The sequence below is a fragment of the Mytilus edulis genome, chromosome 1 (assembly GCF_963676685.1).
Source record: "Mytilus edulis chromosome 1, xbMytEdul2.2, whole genome shotgun sequence".
Taxonomy (NCBI): domain Eukaryota; kingdom Metazoa; phylum Mollusca; class Bivalvia; order Mytilida; family Mytilidae; genus Mytilus; species Mytilus edulis.
In genome coordinates this window covers 26288388-26294387 of record NC_092344.1, presented here as the reverse complement: position 1 = coordinate 26294387, position 6000 = coordinate 26288388, and positions in this window count along the sequence as shown.

Genomic DNA, 6000 nt, shown 5'->3' with positions numbered 1-6000 from the left:
TTAATTCTTACGCTGTAATAAAGACAGTATGTGCATGGAATCATAATATAAATACAAGGTTTTCTAACATATTATCTGAAGGTAGTGGCTATTTTGCTGACGCCGGAAAAAAAAGAAAATATGCTATCAGTATTTTAATGGCTATAATCTGTTACTATGCGGGTTATTTGTAAAGACTGAATGTTACTATTTACTTCTGAATATACATTCCAATGTTACATGTATGTATAAGAACAAGGGCGTTGACGCATGTATGTTAAAATATAAGATATACCTCCTTGATAATAATAAATCAGATTTTTAACTGTATGTTGGAAAGAAATTAAACGTAAAAAACTCCGTACATAAATAACCTTGCTAAAACATTATTCTTTCACGTAACACATGGCAAGAGTAAGATATCTTTGTTCTTACTGTGTTATAATCTGGATAATGCACAGCTAAGGTGTGCATTAACTACCTCAGATACGCTGCACAGTTCAAATCTATTTTTACCTTAAGGGGCGGTTTCTGGATTTTGAAAGGGGCGTTATTTTATCAAATTAAAAAAAATATCACCGAGTGTAGCGAGACTTATAAAGACAATATTGACGATTTTAAGCTAAAACACGATATTTTGTCCAATCCAAGGGTTACAGACCTGTTTGCCCACACACCCGAATCCGCCATCTGCCTTGAAATTACGACATTGAACTTCGTACAAACATCGTAGTTTCAAAATAGGAAAAAGAAAGGGTTCTCATTCCTTTTTTTTATTTTTTTTTATCTAAGCTTGTAACATAAACTTTTTTATTATATTTTGTGTAAAACGTAAATCTAAATCAGTGTTTAAAGTTAGAAAGATAGTTAAAACAATTTTTGGTAATTTCTGCCCCCCCCCTAAAAAAAAGGAATCTAAGAATATCCGAATAAAAGAAATCTGATTTGGATTAGTTTCAGACACAATGGAATTTCTAACGACTTTTTGGATATCTTTTCATATAAAGGGACTATTTTGAATCGAATTTAATGAGGATCATATTTAAGTTAGTTTTAAAACGGGGATTAGCTGGAGATCAATCAGACTTCGTTCAGGAAAAGAAAATTGGAAAAGGGGGGGGGGAGGGTGCGGAAAGTAAAAGGTTTTGAAAGAGAAACATATTTTTGTTTATTTAACATTTTAAGTTTAGGTAATATAACATCTTTTCGGTTCTTTAAGCATATCATTGAGGGAAAGAAATTCAAAAGCAATTAATCTAATTTAAACTCAATAACCCTTGCAGTTATTATTTTTTCATACACTGATTTGAAAGTACACAATTTGTCAAAGTCTTAATCGTCACCAATTAAATAAAACTTGGGAATAAATTAAACGGAAACGATAAAAATAAATATACCATTCAATCGCAATTTTAGAATGAGTCTAAATATCAAAAAAAATATTAATTTAAAACTTACAAAAGTCGTATTTCCCCCTTTCTTTACCCCACAAGAAACTTTCCTATAATCCGTGGATTGCGGAATAACGTCCACATTTCTAAAACGTTCATATCAATTGATTGCGTCATGTGTTAAAACAGTTATTGGCCAATCAAATCGGTATATGTTATTTAATCTGCACAGCACGAGATGACCCAATAATCCGAACTCCTACGTCGTTCGGGTTATTGGGTCATCTCGTGCTGTGCAGATTAAATAACTACGTCGTTCGGGTTATTGGGTCATCTCGTGCTGTGCAGATTAAATAACATATACCGACTTGCTTGGTCAATAACTATAACATGGCTTCAAAATAAAAAAAATAAAAGGTGTCTATAACATTGCTTTTGAAATAATAGTCAGTTCTTTGAATTGCATATATGCAGTGTATTTTAATAGCAAAGTTTGCTTCCGCTGAAACAAATAACACAGTTATCGTTTTGTCTTTGCCGGCAAAATGGCCTCTGCCAGATCTAAAACCGAAATAAATGATCTGGGAAAAAGGGCAAAACGATCACCTCTTGCTTCATTGCAGGGCTTCGAGAGAGTTGTGGAGCCTGTGTTATTACCCAATATTACTACAATTCTTTTTCTTTGTACCATTACACTCGGTTTCTTCATTCTATTCTGGATTGAGGTACCTCTGCAAAGTGCATTCCTTTGAAGAACAGAATAGGATAGACAAATGTACTAGGATTATCATAATTACTACAATACTGCTTAAACCACTATTCAGCAGTCAATACATACGTTTTTAAAACCTTATTCCTTCAGCATTGAATACTATATTGATGCCAGCTGTCAACTTTAAAAAGCTTATATTTTGGCATCAATAATAGAATGACCCAGCTTTGATCAATCAGTCAGTGCATGTTCTGCAATTAAATTCAATTGGTTACCTGTGCATTTTTATCTTGTAACCTAGAACAAACATTATCTATTCAATGTTCACAGATCACAAGGTTAGCTCTGGGTGTCTTTTTATGTCCAAACACCAACAACTAATACAAACGAGAAACATAGGCCTAAATCAAAGTGATAAAAATCACTCATAGAAAGATTGGAAGAGTAGTTTGAATACTTGCATATTAATGTATGGTGCGGACAAAAAACAAAGAACATTAATAAAGCACTAATGCTGAAAATTGCATTAACAGCAGGTCTTTAGAAGGAAAAGTGCTTTTTCAGTATGAAGATAAAATGAGCTCAAATTAAATAATGTGGGTGTCTTAATTTGTACAATGTTATATCTTATCCAAATAATATTGCCTGTTTTGAACATGTTTAAAAAAACAGGAAATTGCAATTAAAAATTCTTCTAGCAAAAATTACCACCTTTCCTTGTAAGACATAAGATCTCAACCAACAGCTAAGAACTTTAAAGTGTCAACAAAAATAATCTAAAAATGTTGTTTTGGGTATTTTTTAAGTTGAAACAAAGGTTATATGACTTTGAAGATTGACAGTTTAGGAGGTGGGGCATTGTTATTAAAGGTCCACCTTTTGTCCTGATTGTTTGGTGACAATTACAGTTGTCAATCATACTAGTATTGTATCAATGCTCAATTACCTAATCAAAATGGGTTTTTTTTAAAAGCCTGCACATCAACACACCTTAATGACATACATTCTTGAATGAACTGCTTAAAAAATATACCAATTTTTTCACAGTTTATATGTGTTTTGTGTTTTACATTTTCATTTCAGGCCCTTTATAGCTGACTATGCGGTATGGGCTTTGCTCATTGTTGAAGTTCGTACGATTACCTATAATTGGTAATTTCTGTGTTATTTTCGTCTCTTGTGGAGAGTTGTTTCATCGGCGTTCATACCACATCTTCTTTTTTATACTACATGGTGAGCCTTGTTTTTTAACATTGTTCTTATAGGGTTTATTCCCCTGATCCCAAACTTCTTCTTTCATGTACTTGGTGATGTATTGAGTCTGTCTGAGATCAAATGTACAATTCTTGACAGATAGTCATTTAACCTAGAAAGTTGAAATCATGACCATTACTATCTTTTTAAAGTTGTCATTCAATTACCCATAGTAAACCATGCCCTGCTGTAGCATACATTAGAATAAGTTTACATCATAACGAATATGTGTATTAAATTTCAAACTGGTGCAACCTAAACACCATTTTAACCTTTGAAGACCCTGACATTGGTATTTCACCCTATTCAAACTACTAAATAAAGTGAAAAGCTCATATCCAAATGCATGCCGATTTTAGTAAATTAGGGTCACTACAATTGTTGACTGGAATTTGACAGGTAATTTTTCAGTTTCTATATCTGTCTGTGATACAAATTGAAGAAGACACAGATTTCACACATTTAATAATAGGTAATATCTAACTCAATACATTTGTAATTAACATGCATACACTATAACAATAAATCATTTTACCAGACCACGGTTTGCGGAAGTAGTCAAGAAGACAATATTATGTTTTTCAGGGGTTGACAGGATACACGTGATCGTTGTTAGTTTCAACTTCAATATCATTATGCAAGCAGATGTAATAAACAATGATTTCATACGTTATTTTTTTTTGGTTTACACTTTATTTAGGGCTTTATTTATGATCTTATTCCAGAGTGCACAATTCTTATTCTACATATTTCACCTTTATCAACATTAGGAAATCTGTTTGGTCGTCCCATTTTGTTGTAGGGATGTTAAGATTAAGTGTCGAGTTAATATGTACATTATTTTGTGTTGTCTGCGAGAAACAAATCATTTTTCTGATCTAGTAACTAAATTCAAAACCAATATAGATAATGTTAACATATATATTTTATTGAACTGTGTAAATTAATCGGAATGCGAATGACAACATGCACCTACAATTATTTTGTGTGTTTCCCGTTTCGGTAACACATGACATTTGCGCGGGAACTTCTTACATAAACATCGTTTTTGGATTATTGAAACATGTGAAATGTACTGTAACAGGTATTGATTTTTGGAGGTAATGTGATATTATTTGTTATTCAATAGTACATAATTTTACGTCAGGTTTGTACACATTAAGTCTCTGGTCAGTGGCGGATCTAGGGGAGGGGGGATTCCGGAGGTTGAACCTCCCTTTTTTGTTGACGATCAATTCATTTGGATAGGGATATCAGTTGGAACTGACCCTTTATCCTGGGTTAGGATCCCCTTTAAAAATGGCTGGATCTGTCTCAGCTAGTCAAGTCAGAACCGAAACACATCAGTGGCAGATCTAGCCATTTTGAAAGGGGGGTCCAACCATGTCCCCATTCAAATGCATTGATCACCCCACAAAAGGGGCGATTCCAACCGGGAACCCTCCTGCTGGATCCGCCACTGCACACTACTAGGACCTATGTTATTTAGTGAGTGATGCGAAAAAACTTTACATTAGGGAGCTGCCATTTGATTTTTATGGGGGGGCTAGGATGTAAAATTTTGTCCTGCATTTTTCTTTTGCTGTAATTTGTCCTGCTTTTTTATTTTTCACTCTGTTCGGTCCTGCCTTTTTTTTTAGCTCACCTGACCCGCAGGGACAAGTGAGCTTATGCCATCACTTGGCGTCCGTCGTCGTCCGTCGTCTGTCGTCTGTCGTCTGTCGTCGTCTGTCGTCGTAAACTATTTCAAGAATCTTCTCCTCTGAAACTACTGGGCCAAATACTTTCAAACTTTAACTGAATGTTCCTTAGGGTATCTAATTTATAAATTGTATCCGAAGTTTTGATCTATCAACAAACATGGTCGCCATTGCTAAAAATAGAACATAGGGGTCAAATGCAGTTTTTGGCTTATAACTCAAAAACCAAAGCATTTAGAGCAAATCTGACATGGGGTAATATTGTTTATCAGGTCAAGATCTATCTGCCCTGAAATTTTCAGATGAATCAGACAACCTGTTGTTGGGTTGCTGCCCCTGAATTGGTAATTTTAAGGAAATTTTGCTGTTTTTGGTTATTATCTTGAATATTATTATAGATAGAGATAAACTGTAAACAGGAATAATGTTCAGCAAAGTAAGATTTACAAATAAGTCAACATGACGGAAATGGTCAGTTGACCCCTTTAGGAGTTATTGCCCTTTATAGTCAATTTTTAACCATTTTTCGTAAATCTTAGTAATCTTTTACAAAAATCTTCTCCTCTGAAACTACTGGGCCAAATACTTCCAAACTTTAATTGAATGTTCCTTTGGGTATCTAGTTTGTAAATTGTATCCGAAGTTGTGATCTTTCAACAAACATGGTAGCCATTGCTAAAAATAGAACATAGGGGTCAAATGCAGGTTTTGGCTTATAACTCAAAAACCAAAGCATTAAGAGCAAATCTGACATGGGATAATATTGTTTATCAGGTCAAGATCTATCTGCCCTGAAATTTTCAGATGAATCAGACAACCTGTTGTTGGGTTACTGCCCCTGAATTGGTAATTTTAAAGAAATTTTGCTGTTTTTAGCTCACCTGTCCCGAAGGGACAAGTGAGCTTATGCCATCACTTGGCGTCCGTCGTCGTCCGTCGTCTGTCGTCTGTCGTCCGTCGTCTG